At 41.1% G+C, this 18,703-nt stretch overlaps 1 protein-coding gene and 1 non-coding gene across 2 annotated transcripts in view; one reads left to right on the top strand and one right to left on the bottom strand.

Annotated features, from left to right (window-relative positions):
- Window positions 1-4,582: 4,582 nt before the first annotated feature.
- On the bottom strand, window positions 4,583-4,687 carry LOC143675302 (U6 spliceosomal RNA). Its single transcript, XR_013171536.1, has one exon. It is a non-coding gene; the product is annotated as a U6 spliceosomal RNA (small nuclear RNA).
- Window positions 4,688-9,750: 5,063 nt separating this feature from the next.
- DAB1 (DAB adaptor protein 1) overlaps window positions 9,751-18,703 on the top strand; it is a 473,979-nt gene continuing 465,026 nt past the window's right edge. The window contains exon 1 of the mRNA XM_077149515.1: window positions 9,751-9,879. The gene's annotated coding sequence lies outside the window, so the exon portion shown is untranslated. The remainder of the gene's footprint in view (window positions 9,880-18,703) is intronic.

An 18,703-nucleotide genomic window follows, 5' to 3' on the forward strand; every position in this document is an offset into this window, starting at 1 on the left:
TACATGCTCCTTACATCCTTCCTCATTCAAATCTGGCAAAGAAGGACATTTTTGTCTCAGTATTTCCAGTAGAAGTGCTGAGACTCAATCTGGCTGAACAAGGTTAAGTTCTCTGCCACGTCGCAGATCAGTACCTCTGGCCAGGAGGATAGAATGTGTTGATTGGCTTAGCTTAGATCATATGCTGCAACTGAGGAAGGAGGGTGAAGTCAACGTCTGAGAGATCAAATGCTTCCCCAAATGGGAACTGGTTTTTTTTAGGAAGGGGGAGATGGAGAAGGAGAAGGGGATGAATACTAAAGAGGGAACTATACAATTGTGGGTACTTTTATTTCCATTTTATACCTGAGGAAATGGAGGCTCATAGTACTGTTAGCTGCATAAAGACAAAATAATTCCTTTTCTTTGGGAAGCTCATATATGCCAAGAGAAAAGAAAAATTAACTATATATGTTTTCATGTGAGTCCAGATGATGAGGGGTTGTTAACTATCCCCCCCAGATAGAGATGATAGACCTGTGCCATGGGCTGTGATCTTGAGCAAATAATTTAACTTCTCAGCTACAGTTTTCTTCGCTGGAAAATAGAGCTAATACTAGGGCCTACTTCATAAGGTTGTTCAGAGGCTTACATGAGACATCTTATAAATATAGGTGACCAAATACCTTTCCATTCATTATAAGTTTAATCCTCACATCAAGCCAAGGAGGTAGGTGAGAACCCCACTGTTTATTTTGCCCAAGAGACGAAGTTACTGACACCTAGTACGGTCATTCAGTCATAATAAATAACAAGCCAGACCTATAACCAAAGTCTTCTGACTCCAAGCCTTACACATATTCTCTTTCCACTGCACCATGCTGTTTAATGATAGCCCCAGCTCTCTGTATCTCTGTGCTGCAGTTAACAGGATTTACATAGAATCAACTACACATGCAAATGATTAGTAGCATGAAAACAGGTAATTATTATTTTTTACATTTGCCTCATCATAGCTGATCTTTGTGTTAGACATTTTTTTAGCAATGAATGACTGAACTAAAGGGCTGTAATTCATTCAGATGGTCATTAATTCTAAATGTAAAATTCATTTCCTGTCACTCATGTTGCTAAAACAAAAAAGCAGAGAATGACTATAAAGCAATCTTAGACTATAAATCTAAGCTGGGATTCACCTATCCCGATCTTCTAATTTACAGATGAAGGAAATGAAGCCCAGGATGGAGTAGTTCATACAATTAATTAGTGGCAAAGCTAGAGCTAGAACCCAATGTCTTTATTTCTCTGCCATAATTTTGCTGCTAAACCGAGAATGTTGATTATCTAACTCCTATATGGATAGAAAATTCCTGATTATTTAAAACATTGAGGGTATAGGAAAGAGAGATACTTAATGTGCTAATGGTTGCAAAATGAAAATATGTTAAAAATCCTTCACAAATTCTCTTGTGCTTAATTTTATCTTGATTATTTCTACAACGCACTTGTGAGGGAAAGGGGGGTATCTGCGTGTATTGAATGGTCTCATTCGAGTCCTGCTGATGTAAAGGTATGAACTAAAAACATTTTACATTAAATCAGAGCAAATTGCTTATGGTAACCATTGCATAATGAAGGAACACAATGAAGAATTATAGTTCAAATTACTTATCAGGTCTCTTCCATTTTCTAAGTTTTTAAAGTAGAAAATTACACAGTATAATTACAGTAAGTTAATTTGCATTCATATTACAATTCAGTGAGCAATTACATTCTTTTTTATTTAAAAAAAATATTTTATAAAGAGTGATTTGCATCAGTATGTTTCCAGGAAAGAGTGGCGACATTTTCCTTGTGAGTTTTTCATATGAATTCAACTGTGCAGCCTATAGCTTACACTATAGAGTTGTGGTCTCTTCATTGGCTTTTTGGGACAGAGAGGAAAAGAACCATTGAAAGGTGTGACTATAGTTTAAGAGCTTTTTGACCAGAACTTCTCAAGGAATGAGGGAATATCACGATTTGGAAGGAGAACTTAAAAGATCTGATTATCCAAGGCCCCTTCTTCCCATTTACTTTCACCACCTGAAACTTGAATTTCTCTATCACCATCTTGCCAAGCCACCATCCCACCTGTATTGGATTTACTCAGTTCCTGGAAAGACTTCCTTTGTCATGACACACATTGCATCTCTGGACAGTGCTTTCATTTTATGGATGGGGCTTCCATTTTGGGACCCATTCTTGCTTTAGCCCCCACATTGATTGCTTTGGCCATATCATGTATACCAGAGAGTATTTTTTTAATCTAATATTTTATTCAGGACTTCCACTATTAGCACAAAGATCCATGTTGGGCCATAATAGAGTGGGACCTAAACGGATCGTGGGGGCTGGTTGACCCTTCCACCTTCTCTATACCTGCTCTTCAAAAAACAAAACAAAACAGATTGAGGTAAAATAGAAATAGTGATATTCACAGATCTTATGAGTACAATTTGATCACTTTAAATAAATGTGTATACCTATGGAATCAACTTTACATTAAAGATGTAGTGCATCCCATTATCCCTGAAAATTTCCTGTTATCTTTCCAGGTAATCCCCCTCCAGAGCCAGCAACTATTCTGAATTTTTTCATCATAGGTTAATTTTGCGTGTTGTCGAAATTCCTATAGAATCACATTACTAACCTGTTTTTGGGTCTATCTTCTTTCACTCAAATTGATTTAAAAATCCATCCATGATGTTGGGTATATTGGTAATGCATTTCATTTCTCGCTTAGTGATGAACATTCCATTATAGGAATATTCTACTACTTTTTTATCTATTCTATTATGGCTAGACGTTTGAGTTGATTTCAGTTTGGCCTATTATGAATAAATCTGCCATAAACTTTCTAATATACGTCTTGTGTACATGTGTTTTATTTCTCTTGGGTAAATATCTATATGTGGAATACCTAAGGGTGAGTCTAACTGTAAGTATGTGTTTAATTTCATAAGAAAGTACAAAATAAAGTGGTTATATCATTTTATACTTTCACCAGCAACATTTGAGAGTGCCACGTCTTTACCAATAATTAATGTTGTTAGACTTTGAAATCTTAGTAAGTATGAAACTGTATCTCATTGTGGCTTCTTTATTTGCATTTGTGCATTGTAATGTGCATTATGATCAAGGATGATGTAAAGCACCTTTTCATGTGCTTATTGATCATTCACTCATCTCCATTTTAATTATGTGATTTGTTTTTATTATTGATTAGTTAGGAGTTCTTTATATTTTCTGCATCCAATTTGTCAGATATATGTATTGAAAATATTTTCTCCAGGGTTGTGGCTTACCTTTTCATTTTCTTAATGTCCTTTGATCAGCAGAAGTTTTACATTTTTATAAACTCTAATTTATCATTTTTCTCTTTTATGTTCAATAAATTTTTGTCCTCTCTAAGAAACTGTGCAAACTCTCAAACCATTACGATACTCTCCAGTGTGCTCCTCTAGAACTTTTATAGCTTTAGTTATTCTATTTTGTTCTACATATGGCGTGAGAAAGGGGATAAAGTTCATTATCTTCCATACATTTATCCAGTTGTTCTACTACCATGTTTTAAAACTTTTCTTTTCTCAATGATTTGCATTAGCACCTTTGTAAAAAACATTAGTTGGCCGAATATATGTTGGTCTATTTTTGGATTCTCTATTCTGTTCCATTGATCACTTGGTCTCTCATTAATGCCAATATCATACTATCTTGATTACTCTAGTTTTATTGTAAGCCTTGATAGCAGGTCGTGGAAGCTCTTTAGCTTTGCTATTTTTTTTTTTTTCAGGATAATTTTGACTATTACAAGTCCTTTGTATTTCCATGTACATTTTAGAATTAGCTCATCAGTTTCATGAAAGAGTGTAGCAGGGATTTTTATTAAGATTGTACTAAATGTATAGTTCAGTTTGTGGAGAATTGACATCCTAACAATACCGAGTTTTCCAAACCATTAACATGGTATACCTCTCCATTATTTTGCTTATCTTTTAATTTTCTCAGCAAGGTTTTGTAGTTTGTGGTGTAGAAATATTGTAGCACTTTCATTCAATCATTTCTAAATATTTTATGTCATGCCATTGTCAATGGTATTTTAAAATTTGATTTTCCAACTGTCAGTCCGATTAACTGTATAACTTTGGAGAAAATGTTTAACCTCTCTGATTTTATTTCTAATCTGTAAAATGTGAGCACAGTGCCTTGATATTCTTCATAGAACCAAGCCAAGTACAAATATATAAAATATCTTGCTGGAGTACTTTAAGAACTAAATTGGATAATGTACAGGAAGTGCATAAAACAATGCCTAATGTATTTGGCTTTTGATTAAAAGTGACAAAAACTGGCTTAAGTAAAAATGGAATATATTGTCTCCTGAAACTGAGAAAACCCAGGGGGTAGGAGAGTAGTTGGCTTCAGGCATGGCTAAACCAAATTCCCTGAACAATATCATCATACATCTCTATTTTCTCTCCTTCTGTTTTAGATGTATCAATTATTTAATTTTGTTCTTTGCAAGTTTAGAACACCAACTTGTGAGGGTAAACACCATTTGGAAAATATGGAATCCTTCACAAATTTGCGTATCATCCTTGCATGGGGCCCTGCTATCTTCCCCGTATCATTCCAGTTTTAGTATATGTGCCACAGAAGCGAGCACTGTTTTCTTATCTTTTACTCCTCTTTTCTTCTCAGTTAGTTTCATCCTCCAAATGCTTTCTTCATGGGATGGGTTCCGGCAGTTATAGGCTTAGCATCTTTCCAGTTTCAAGTTCAGTGGAAAAGAGAAAACATTTTTCCATGTTGTTCCATCATCCATTTGACTATGTCTGAACTGTGGCCAAGAGAATATGTTGCACTGAGTTAACTTGTCCAACCCTGGAGCCAGGGATAGAGTCAGCTCCACCAAAACTAAATGGAGAAAAACCTGTTCAATGGGGGAATGGGGATCTGGGTGTTGTTTCCAGATGAAGCAGGAATGGGTACCACTGAGGCAAATGACAAATATCTACCAGAACTCTAAAATAATAGCCAAAAATTAAATGATAACTGTATCCCTTTCTATGCTGATTCTTCCCTGTTTCTATACTCCCTAAGTATCAGAAACTCAGCCATGTTTTTATAGCTTTGAGCCCACCTATTTCTCCAAGCACTAATATCACCTTAAGCTCCCCTTTATGAGTGAAAACATTGTGGGGGGGGGATGTAGTGGGACACAAGAGGCCTTTGACAATCATTTTAGCTTTCTACTTGTTTTCTATTGTGCTTTAAGCTAAAAAGAGCAGACTGGTGACATAAATACTGTTGCATTGTTGCTGCTCTCCTTGACCCCTCTTGGTGTGTGTGTAGCAGGGGTGGGGGTGGGGTGGGGTTAGAGGGTAGGGGGGGGTGGGACAAAGAATGCTATTTAAAGCTACTGTCAACCAGAGTCAGGTTTAATAATATTGCTATGCAACCTTTCCCTGGAATTAAGCAAGGCCAGTAACATAGGTATCATGAAAGAAGATAAATTCTTTTTTAATGAAGACACATAGAAATATTTTTTTTCATAGGATTTTTAATCTTAGAAGAAAAATAGGAATTGGATATTTTACTTGTGTCCAGTGCACACAAGCAAAGTATGCCAAATGTGATTACTTTAAGGTTTGCAAAATATTTATCTCCTTTTTTTTTCCTGTTTTTTTTTTTTAAAGTGATCCCTTTAATTTTCATGCTAAATTCCATTCTCCTGAATATGGCAAATAAGACCTTTTATAATTTGTTCTCGCTCCCTTATCTAGATTCAACTATGCCCTGCCTCCCACCCCCAGAGAAAATTCTCTATGCACTTACTCTTTTCTTTGCCTGGAATGCCTTCCCTGCCTCATCTGGTCACCCAGTTATCTTTCAAGATGGTAACACCTCTTTCACAAAGTCTTCTTAACTCTTTACCTGAGTTAGATGCCCATGTTTGATGCTCCCCGAGCACTCCGTACTTGTCAGTATTATAGCATTTATCACAATTTAATGTGATGATGAGTTTCCTTCCCCTAGCTATGAATTCTTTGAGGGCATTTTTTTTTTCTTTCTTTCTCTAACATTGTGCCTGACAAAGAATAAGCATTAAGTGAACATTTGTTGAATGAATAGAATTTTCTTCCCAAAATACAGAATCTGAGTGTGAATATGAATCTCAATGAAAGGGACAATGAGAGGCTTAGATAGATTTGGAATTAACCTTGGAATCTGTGTGTATGTAGTAGTATACTTTGAGCACCTAAGATCTTCCATGAGCCTGATAGGGATAATCCTACTGGACAGGTTTAACAGTTTTATTAATTTGAGAGCTTTATATGTATAGAAACTTTAGCATATTCTTGGTGTATGTAAGCACTACAAACTATTAAATAAATAGAGATTATGTAATAATTTGAAAACCCCAAAGCTTGCAACACAAATCAAGATATTATACTCTTTACAATGAGAAGCATATTTGGAACAATTATAGGAATAAACAGAATTGTAAATGCTATGTAATACACAGAATGGACTACTTTGCTTTCCCCTTTTCAGAGGAGTAGTTATTTGGCAGGATTTATGATTTTCAACATTTGGTTAACCATGGGTCAGTCTTAAACAGCACTTACATAGGCTGCCCTTTTGAGTATCTTGAGAATCCTGTTCATAGGAATCAATTATGTGAAGGTTCAATAATGTTCCTTCTCACCCATGTGCATGCTACCCATGTCCATGTCTTTTATTAAATTGACTCTGAGTTCCTTGAAGATGGGGTCTGTTTCTGATTTATCATCATTATCCCCAATGCCTAGCACAGTGCCCGAAAAGATGGCATATACTCCACAAATCCTCCTTAAATTAAAATGAACAATGTTGGAATTATTTTGGGAAGAAAATAGATGTTTATTGTGCAACTTATACAGTGCAAGACATGTCCAACATGCCATCTCATTTAAGGCTCACAGCAATTTCATGAAGCAGGTATTGTGTAGTTGAGAAGTTTGAAGTTCAGAGAGGTAAGTAACTTGCCAAAGATGACTGAGGCCCATCAAAATCCATACTCTACCCAGTACAGTACCCAATAAGAGTACTTCCTTCACTGGGCTGTCATGTAGGTTAAATGAGTTAATATATGAGAAGCACACAGAATGGGTCCTGAAATAGAATAAGTGATATATAAATGTTTGCTCTTGATCATCTGGTTAGTCTGCTGTTTCTCAGAGTAGATGATAAAGAAATATTTATCAATTATTTTTTCTTATCTTGCACTTAATACAAGTGACATCATTGCCAGAAACCTAAATAATAATAGAAAAATCACCCTAAATTTTAGATGAGTAGTCTGACATGTTTAGCATAATAGTTTAAGAATACTGCGTTAAGATTTGTTTTAAGTTTCATCCAGAAGACCACTAGGCCCTTGCTGGGCAGCTTGTATGCCATCAGAATCTATAGATTATGCTTTCTTCCGGTCTGGAGTGAGGAACAGCTGCAGTGTCTTGCCCTTTTGGATTGCATGGGAATGTGCCCAGTTTCCACAGTGGACCCAGTCCAATGCTGAATAGAGATTGAGTTTTAACTTTATCCTCTTTCCCTTTCTACTCCTCAGCCAACTTGGTGTCCTGCATTCCCTTCAAAGTCTGTAATCACAACATCAGTCCAACACAGGACCTGATGGAAGACAGGAGGAGACAATTCACATATGCAGGGCTAAATGCATGTGAATGTTTTTTTATGTTCCATGATTGCCCTCAAAGCATGGAGAAATTTCAGAGTGTTTCTTGGTAGAGTCAGTAAAAAGTTGTATAGATGGTCCATTAACCACAGCTTGACATTTGTCCCAGCTACCCCTCCCCCCATTTCAGTCATAGCTTCTCTGAATTGTCCATGTCTCCTAAGTTCTGTCTTTATAGACAAGGAAAAGCCTGGCCAGCCTGAACTTCATACTGAATGAAACTGAAGTGATAAGGTGTCAGCTCTTCCTACTCTCTAGAACGCTGGGAAGATTTGAGAGACTTGAGCCCATTTTCCTGGTCCCCCACTCTTTGCTGGCTACCCCCAGAAGTAAGTTGGAGCAGGGTAGGATCAGGGGTGAGGACCCTCTCTCCCCCACCACCTCCACACACCTTGTTGGGAGTTTCCTCTGATCAACTAACTATTCTCCTAAGATTGCACCCTGCCAGTGACCTCACACATTTTTCTTGTCTCTATGTAAATTGCTATCTTTTCAGGAGGTGCATGACAGCCTCCGATTGTACGGCCTCCATTTGTACAGAAGCTGTTATTACGGAATAAGTTTAATGGGTCGTGAATTTTGTGGAGAAAGGGAGGGTCTCGCGATGACTTCGTATGTACCAGTCATAGACCTATTGGCTCCATAAGGAGTGCATTAGGCTAAATATTTTTAGCCCATTGACTTTGGAGGTAATAACCCTAAATGCTTCATTAAATTTTCATGGGTGAGCTACAGAAGCTATGAGGAAAAACAAAAACCAAATCCACCACATTAGCTTTATTATTACACAGCTGGAGAAGAGGAGCATAGCCCCTAAAAAGGAATACAAATAAACTTTTTAAGGAACTACTGACTGCCCCTTCCTTTCCTCCTGGCGCCCTGCTCCAGCAAGGTAGCGCTTGGTTTGAGTCCCTACCCTTCCACCCCCCACCCCCCCACTCACCCCACAGCCCCCTGCATCTCGGCCTCTAGAGACAGGAATGGTGCAACAGGCATTTAATGGTGTTGAAGAATTTACTGGAGCTGAAGAATTTTCAGAATATATTTTCTGCAATTTGGCGTTCTTAAGATCTCCGTAAAATATGGCCCAAAGCAGGGAGCGACTGAAGTGTATACGCTGGAGCATTCTCCCGCGCAGGTTGAATTCAGCGATCTAATCTACGGATTGTGTACTCCCAGGCATTCTAAGAACCGGAGCTAGGGTGAATTGGGGCATATTCTCGGGGGTGTTGACTCCTCCCAGGACCGATGAAAACCAGACAGACGCACATCTTTTTTAGCCCAAGTTTGCCTCGGGAGTTTCAGTAACAACAGCAAGAGCCGAGAGCCAGGGTAGGCGGCTGAGAACCAGCGCCCCCTCCTGCAGAGGGGCATGGGGGCAACACAACCCCGTGAGACTTCCCTGATTTTTTTTTTCTCGCCCACTGGCACTTTTTATATATTGGTATGTGTGTGTTTTGAGGCTTGGATAAAAGAGAAAAATGAGGGAGGGTCGGGCGGGGGCTGCTGGTGGTGGCGGTGATGCTGGCGAAACGACGGATACTTTTGGGAACCCGGAGTCTGGTTGCTTTTAGCCCTCCTCCTTCTCCCAATCCTGTCTTCGTCGGCGCAGCTGGGGCGGGGACCCGGTGCTCTCTGATCCACTCACCCCCTTCCACGCCGGGATGGGAAGTGAACGCAGGGGCTCCAGAGACGCGACTGCGAGCCGCGGCGCCCCCGCTCGCTCGCTTTTCCTCCTGGCTGTTGCCACCGCGACTCGCCTAAGCTCTCCGAGCGCGCTCGGGCGGCGCACAGAGCGCCCCAGCGGGAGCCCGAGCCCTAAGGCTGAGGCACGCGGCGCGCCGCGGGACCAAGGAGGTGAGCGAGGCCGCTGGGCGCCGGGCGGGCGCGGGGGGCCTCGGGGCGGGGGCCGGAGGAGGAGGCGGGTCTGCGCGTGGGGCGGTCTCCTCCCCCTGCTCTGACGCCAGGCCCGTGGCTCCCGGGGAGGATGGACCCTGCACCGCGCTCGCCGGGGCTTCCCCGGACTGGAGAGAGCGCCTGAGTCCCGTCGCCCAACCGGCATGGGGAGCCGCTTCCTGGGCGGCTGCGGCAGCGGAGGAGGATGTTGTCGGCGAGCCGAGGTGAGGCGCGGCGAGGGCACGCGGCAGCCCTAGAGTTCAACCCGGACAGGTGCCGGGCGGAGACACAGCGCCCGGACACCTGGCGTGTCTCCGCTGGGGACCCCGGGGCTCCCCTCTCGGGAGTTTGGCAGAGGGCGCTGCGTGGGTATGGCGACTGCAGCAGTTTACCGCTCGCTCCCTCCACTTGCTGGAGTGGGGGAGAGGGGCGACCTCTGCTCCTTCCTCCCGTCCTCTCTCCTCCCGCAATCTCCGTACTTCTGGCCACGCGCGATCCTCTTTCTAGACTTGCTCACTCAGAATTGCTGGGCTGTCTCCGGATCCGCAGCATCCTCCCTCTTGGGGTCCCAGCTCTGTCCATCTACGAGCTTTCCTTCTCCCACCCCAGAACCTCATCTGTGGTCCCGGACCCTGCTCCTCTCTCACGAGCAGCGCACCCAGTCCCGGACGAATCGTATTCTCACTTGCCTGCTACCTGGCAGCGCTGCGGTTCTGCCTGGACCTGTCGGAAAACCGGATCTGTCCTAGTAACCGCCAACCCTTCCATGTAAATATCAGGGCTGGACCCCACGTCTCTTTGGGCCCCAGCCTTCCCTGGGTCCTCCGTCGGCTCAGATCTCTCCGGCTCCTCGGTCCCTCCTTCCTTCCCATTTTTACTTCTCGGGCTCCACGCCATCCCGATACCTCTCCTCTCTAACCCTCCCCTGTCTGCTTCAGACTCGATCGGCCTCGGATGCAGAACTCCGATTTTTGTTTTTTGTTTTTCCTCCTATTGGGGAAACTTTAAATAAATGCCCGTGGTTCGGCGCATAAAGGAGCCATGAAAAGGGGTTCCTAACCTCTGAGAGAACCGGTAGTCAGAGAGTGAGAAATGGGGGGGGAGGGGGGGGGAGGTTGTGTCGCGACGTCTGAAAGGGCCCGGGCGGGTGTAGGAAGTAGTACATTTTTAAAACGGGGGTGTTTGCTGCAGCCAGGACCCTCCTCCCCCACTCGCTCCGTCCCGCCAAGTGTTATTGTGACCCCTGCTGGGAGGGCGCGTCTTTTCTCTGCACTTCCTAAGGCGCGTGGTTTTTCTTTTTCTTTCCTTTTTTTTTTTTTTTGTTTTTTTTTTTTTGGTGCTGGTGGTCAGAACCCGACTGAGGTCTGGGAGAGGGTGGGCACTGACTGCCTCGCGAGACCGATGGCACTTGGCTCCTGCGCAGCTCCTCCCGGCCCGGCCAGACTGTGTACGTTTCACTCCGTAGAAACCACCCCCCAACTGCATCACACAAGTCCTCATTGTTGGGGGTCTGCTGCCTTGGCACTTCCGCCTTGGCGGGGAGAATCTGAAGGAATGGAATGGGGGTGGGGAGGCCGGGGGCGCCGGGCGTCCGTGGCCTGGCTGTTGCCCGAGGGTCCGCAGCCCGCGGAGTGGCGGGTGCCGCCGCGCGAGTGTGTGGCGGTGAGGGTGGGGTGCGTGGGTCGGTGCCTGCGCGTGCGTTTGGATGTCGGTGCACGGCCGTGTTTTAGCGCGATCAGAAAGAGGGGCGAGTCGAGAGCTCGCTGAAGCGAGAGCGCCTTTCAGTGCCCCGGAGCTGGGCGGGCGGGTACCAACTCTGAGATGGATGCTACAATGCAGTTCCTAGCGTACCGGCGGGGAACCGAGCGAGAATCTGCTCTGCTGCTTCTCCACCCACTACCCCCCTCCTGCTCCCCTCCTGCTGGCCCATTAGATGCACTTTCACAATGTTGATGGTTTTGGATAAAGGCCTTGTAGGGGTTCAGCTGACACTTCATAACACTTAACATGTTTTCAAGTAATCATATAAATTAAAGGTAGCTTATGTTCAGAACCCCCTAATTATCCAGTTCGCGTTTGTACATTTATGTGCCAATTATAGGTATTCGGGGGAAATCCATAAAATTATAAACCATCTCCACCCCCTGAATTAGCACCCATTGTTTATTATTATTGTTTTTTTTTAAATCAATCTCAGCGGTGAGTGATTTGGGATGGAACCCCGAGTTTCAGTCAAGAAGATGCAAGGGACGGGGGAGGGAGAGTTTGGAATAGGAACAGTCCCCCCCCCCCCCCCATCTCTTTCACTCCCTATCTTGACAGGGCTTGGTGACAATTCTGGAAACTGAAAGGGATCAAAGATTTTCTTGATTTCCTATTGAGAAGGGCGACCTAATCAAAGCTGTATAAAAGTCAACTTCTGAGCAATCAGAAATTGTCTGCTGATGTCCTTGATTGAAACCCCAGCATTCAAATGGAGTATTGAAGAACTCCCAGAAATGGCTTTTGAAGAGCTATTGTTCTTTTCCACACACACAGACTCTTTTAAAGGTTGTAGGAAGTTTAAAATGTAGTGGTTTGAAAAGACAGACATTGTAACTATTTGGCAAGAATGGTTAGGATCTGCAGGGATGAGAGAAGAGGCCCAGGTGGGAAGAGTAAACTTGTTACTATCTTCTTGGGAACAGTGACACTATCGAGTGGAATTTCAGTTCTACACATGGAATTGGCAATTAAATGTCTTCGTAAAGCAGATTTAGAAGATGATTTTTACTAGCTTTTTATTTTTTTTGGTGGTTTGCTTAAGGTCTGAATAGGCATATCTGAAACATTTAATCATGTTCATTGTATTCAACAATAAAATCTGAATAAAAATTACTTATTGTTGATGAAGCTCATCTTGCAAGCTGTTGCACAGTATGTCTCCGTTGCAAGACACAGGATTGTGTGAGGCTGCCGGAAAGAGATTCTATCACTTATTGTTCATTTTCTCCTCCCAAAGCCAGAGAGGAACATGCTTCTTCACTCCTCTTTGCCGTCCAAAGTAATTTTTCTTAAATGAGTGGGTGTTTGGCTTGGTACCTGATAGTACCCATCTTATAAATTGCATTTGGTGAATTTCTGATGCCCAAAGCCACCCTGCAGGCAGATGAAGAAACTAATTGAGGCAGCATTTCATTTTGATGATTCACTCAAGTCAAATATTTTGTTTTTGGTGGAATTTTAATCTTTCTCTCGAACTAACAAAGCTGACAAAGCAAGAAAATCAACTTATGTCTTTTAGATGGGCACTTTAAAAAGTGACATAAATTAAAGGGGTGTTGTCATGAACTTTCAATCTGTTATTTAGGATTTACTGTGACGAAGGCTGGTGTTCACTGGCTGAGTTAAGTGATTGAATCTAAATCGCTTAATCTCTCAGAATCTCAGTCTCATCATGGAGTTTTGGGCAATTTTTTTTTGTGGAGAAACATTTCATTGAGTGCTTGACGCATAGCAGGATTTCGAGAAAATGGTAGCTTTTAGGAAGGAGAGACGATGGCATTTGGAATTGGAGGACCTGAATTGAGTCCAGCTGCTTCCTAACTTTGTGATGTTTGGCAAGTCACAGTTCTTATTAATAAAAAGAAAAATAATAAACAAATAAACATTTATAGAAAAATAAACATTTATAGAATACTTACTAAGAGTCTGTTGCCCTTTTAAACACTTCACATACATTAACTTATGTAATAACCCTAGGAAGTAGATACTGTATCTTTATTCTCATTTGATGGATAAACTGGGGCACAGAGAGATTTAGTAACTGGCCTGAGGTCACACAGCAAAGAAGGGATAGAAGTAGTATTTACTTTAAATCTAAGCATTCTGCTTCCAGGGTGTGTTCTAACCACTGTGCCTCTGAGTAGGGAGATGATCCCGGCTATCCCCCAGGGTGGTTGTAATATTTAATAGGGGATAGTGGAATAGTAAGACCTCCTGTAGAATATTCTACAGATTTTCCCAATTTCACATGCTACCTACACGAAATAGGTGTTCCATTGCCAGCAGGGCATTGGGCTGATGGTGGTAGGAATTTTTAATATTTGTGACTTTGTGATAACCCCTGGCAGGTATTGGTTAACATTGTCCACTCTGTTAAAATATTCATTAGTTAACTGTACAGAAATGCATATTGCTGCTGCTGTCAGTTACTGGCTGTGGCAAACACCGATTCTCAAATGAAAAGGTGTTAGAACAGGTGATTAGAAGCCTGGACTTGGGTGCTTGATTGCTTGGGTATGGACCTCAGCTCTCCCAGCTCTGCCAGCTGTGTGGCCTTGGCCATGGTATTTAATTTCTTTTTAATACCATTTCTTCATAATAACAGTGCCTGTGTCATGAGATTGTTGTGAGGATTGTAAGAATTAACACAAAGTGCTTAAAGTGGCACCTAGCACAGATTGTTACTTAGCTACTAAAGTTATCCTTCAAATAAGAGAAACATCCTTCACCTTGTTAATAAAAAATTGTCTGTCATTGATATGCATTCTGATAGTATCTGGTCTGTTTTTTTGTTCTTTTTTCCTTGTTTGCTAACCAGGTGATAGAGAGAAAGAGATACTTATCAGGATTTTTAGGTCAAGGTTTTGTTTTGTTTTAGATAATTGGAAATACTTCCTTGAACATTTCCCCTCTTTGTGAAGGGAATTGTGAAGCATACATAATACTAAAATCTCCATGTCACTGTACTTTTCAGCAGTTATTTTGAGGAAAATAATATGACTTTGATTTTGATTGAATCTTTGAGGTAGAGTAGTCAACTTTCCCAATTGACAGATGGGGTGGAAATCAGGCTGGGGGAGATACCTTAACTTTACATTGGAGCCCAGAATTTCTGTGCTCCCTCCACTAGACCAGATTGTCTCCTATACCAAGGTAGAGAAGTCGCTTGAAAAAGTGAATAAAATTTGGATTAGGAAAGATATTGATAAGTTAAGAGCAGGAGCCAGCCAGATGTTCTATACTGGAAAAATTGTGCCCAGTAGGAAAAGAAAACCCCTTCTCTAGTAAGTAAATTTATATCCATGAAAACTAGCACTGAACTCAGTCTATGAAATGTGAATCAGGATATGAACTCACGTAAAAAAAAACCCAAAAAAAATCATTACGCTAATTAATCACCTGAACACTTCCCTTAGGTTGGGGAGCAAATGTTTAGATTTCTTTTTCTGTGAGATTCTTTTCATGTATTTCTTCCATTTAGTCCTCAGATATGGGAAGGTTTTGGTTCAGGAATCATAAAACTCCTCTGGCTTCTACTTCATGAAATATGCAGCATATTCTATTGGAAAGAAATTGCCAGCTTGCTTTTATTATTATTATTTTATTTTATTTGAAGCTGACATATAACCAATCTACAATGCCAGTGGGGGATTCTCATAAAGAGAAAGAAAGACAGAAATAAAATTCTGCTGAATACAAGAGCTCACAACTAAAATGATGCAAGTTCTGTGGTGGCAGCAGTGGGCAGTTTAGCTTGGGGAGTGAAAATGGGGGTGGAGGGGCACCTCTCAAAGAGAGTGACTAGTTCAGAGTGTACCCATGTCAGCAGTGTTGCTGACCTACAGTGAGCCATGCAAAATTACCAACCCTATATATCTGCCCAGAGCTTTTTACCAATAATCTCTGACATGGTTGGTTGGTTTCTCTCTCTTGATTGGACTCATGATCACTATCAGTTTAGCCAACTCTTTCTCTGCCTGTCTCTGCCTTTTACTCTCTCAGTCTTTTTTTTTTTTCTTTTTTTCAGTCCTTATGTCTGTCTGTTTCTAATCTTGTTAGGTTTGCATTCACAGGAGAGACTAAAAAGTTATGAATAGTGTGCCTGTCTCTGTGCTAGGCATTGTGAAAAATACCAACATGAAAAGGTATTCTCAAGGCATACAGTCTGTTGCGTAACTGCTACGGTGTGAGATGTGGTACAGAAAACGTCTGTATAGCACTGGAAGCTTCCAAGACATAATTGTATTCTGTCTGGAGAAAGGACAGCTTCTTAGAAGATGTTTTTCAGCTGGTTCGTGAAAGTTGACCAGTTTCTCAGAATGCAGGCGTTCCAGACCAGGAGAACTGTAGGGACAAAAGCGTGTAGACGTGAAGGTTGATAATTGGTTTGAGATGGGCATAGTTGGGTGTGGTCATAATATAGAAAATGTTGTTCTAGGGAACACTATGTCCCTGAAGATCATTATGAGTAATTCAAAGGTAACAATGTACAAAGAGAAAAATTCCGCAGTCAAAAATGTTTGGAAAGTACTCAATTATATATCCAAAACTTAAGAAGAAATGGTATTTACTGACAAAGTAAAGGTTTGTGGACTTCCTGCATTAAAGAAACTCAAAAATTTAACTCTTCAAAAAATTTTTAAAATCATATTTTCCATAGAAACTTTGACTTCAAGGAGCACTGTGTTGGTTTGAAAGGATGTATGTCCCCTAGAAAAGCCATGTTTTAATCTAAATCCCATTTCATAAAGGCAGAATAATCTCTATTCAATACTGTATGTTTGAAACTGTAATCAGATCATCTCCTTGGAGATATGCTTTAATCAAGAGAGGTTGTTAAACTGGATTAAGTGACATGTCTCCATCCATTTGGGTGGGTCTTAACAAGTTTCTGAAGTCCTATAAAAGAGGAGACATTTTAGAGAATGAAGGAGATTTGGAGAGAGCAGAGAATGCTGCAGCACCACGAAATAGAGAGCCCACGAGCCAGCGACCTTTGGAGATGAAGAAGGAAAACGCTTCCTGGGGAGCTTCAAGAAACCGGAAGCCAGGAGAGAAAGCTAGCAGATGACACCGTGTTTGCCATGTGCCCTTCCAGCTGAAAGAGAAGCCCTAACTGTGTTCTCCATGTGCCTTCTCACTTGAGAGAGAGACCCTGAACTGCATCGACCTTCTTGAACCATGGTATCATTCCCTGGATGCCTGTGATTGGACATTTCTATAGACTTATTTTAATTGGGACATTTTCTCAGCCTTGGAGCTGTGAACTAGCAACTTATTAAATTCCCTTTTTAAAAGCCATTCCATTTCTGGTATATTGCATTCCAGCAGCTAGCAAACTAGAACAAGCACCTCTCAGCCTCTTATGAGACAGTTTGGGATAAATGTTTGCAAGGAATCCCTGAAGATTTTTTTTTTGTATGCTGTATGGTGGGCCACATTTCGTTCTTTTTCATGTGATTATCCCATCATTGCAGCACCATTTGTTGAATTTTTGTTTGTTTTTTCTTTTGTTTGCTTGTATGTTTGTTTTTTGGGGGAAGTGCATGAACAGGGAATTAAACCCCAGTCTCCCACATGGCATGCGAGAATTCTACCACTGAACTACCCTTGCACCCCCAGAATCACTTAAGATTTTTAAGAAGAGGAGTTGATTTTCTTGAAACTAATGTATTTGATTTTAAATGTAGTTTGGAGTAGTTAAGGTCTAAAAAAGTGTGAGTGACAAGACGCTCTGTACCTACCACTTGCCTTATGAAATAAGGTCGTACAAATTCAGTTGAAGCCTCTTGGCATCTACTTCCTTATCACATCTCTTTCCCTCCTGCCAGAGGTAACCACTGTACTAAATTCGGCCCTTATCATCCCATACAATTCTTTTGAATATGGTGTTTTCTAAAGCTGCCAGAATGCAATGCATGGGAAATGGGTTGGCTTTTAAAATGGGAATTTATTTGCTTACAGATTTACAGTTCTAAGGTCATGAAACTGGCCAAATTAAGGCATCAAAAGGATGATACCTTCTCTGAAGAAAGGCTGCCGCATTTGTCACAGGAGAAGGCATCAGATGGTGTCTGCTGGTCCTTCTCTCCTGAGTTTCATTCCTTTCAGTGTTTGACTTCAGTGGCTTCCACTATATGCTTCTTTGGGTGTGTCCCTGTCTTTTAGCTTCTTTGGGGCTTCTCTGAGCTCTCTTGGTTTCATCTCGTTTAAAGGACTCCAGTAAAAGGATTAAGACTCAACTTGAATGGGCTGGCTGCGTCACAGCCCCATCTACAACAGGTCTGCACGCACAAGAATGGATTAAAAGAACGTGGCCTTTTTTGGAGTATGTAACAACTTCAAACCACTCCATATGGTTTTCAGAAGAGCCAACGTAAAAAAGAATTTCATTGGATCCTCATCCTTTTTTTAAGTAGTCCCTACAGAGATAATAAAAAAGAGGTAGTATTTTGTTCAATAATTGTCCCAGAATAAAGAATATTTATGAGCTCTTTAGGGGAATGAAATGTTTTTTTTTTCCCTTTAACACCAGTATCTGTAATATAGTAGATGCTCAATGATTTTTTGCGGAATTAAATTGAATTGTATTAAATGTGTACAGTTTCCTATGGTTCATTAAGTTAATGTGGTTAAAAAGATTAGGATACATTGTTATCCATAGACAATATTGAAATTCTTTGTAATCAGTGATCTTGAAAACAATATATTTTGTTGCTGCTCTTTATTTTATAATCTGAATATTGAAATGAATGGTTATAACCTTCCATTGAAAATCATTTCTGTGTTTTTATGGACATTTTTTGGAATCATTAGCATCAACTACTTATCCAAATGTGTCTTATTAAAATAGTTGATTCTGTGGTACTATCTTCTTTCATTACAGGAAAATTGATAAGTATAATGGCTTTCAATCAAAAAGGAAATCTGTAAATTCCAATGCCAAATAATCAGTCAGTACTCTGGCACTAAATACTTTGAGGGTTTATTAGGGTCCTATCTTTGCTGTCCCCATGAAATAAGTTCTGTTACTATAAATTAATTAGTAATTCTGTTACTATAAATAAATTCTGTTACTATCAGTAACAGAATTATAATTAGGCATTGTCATGCCACCACAAGCATTTCCTTTGATATATGTAAGGGAGATCCTCTTGGAAAAGCTCATTTCACCTAACCCATGTGTCACATTTGGGTGATATTTTCCTTTTTTCTCATCCTAATCCATATTCATATACTGCTATGTCCATGCCAACATGTAGAGTGACGATCAGAGTATTGATG

Source organism: Tamandua tetradactyla, chromosome 2 (genome assembly GCF_023851605.1).
Source record: "Tamandua tetradactyla isolate mTamTet1 chromosome 2, mTamTet1.pri, whole genome shotgun sequence".
NCBI classification, from domain to species: Eukaryota; Metazoa; Chordata; class Mammalia; order Pilosa; family Myrmecophagidae; genus Tamandua; species Tamandua tetradactyla.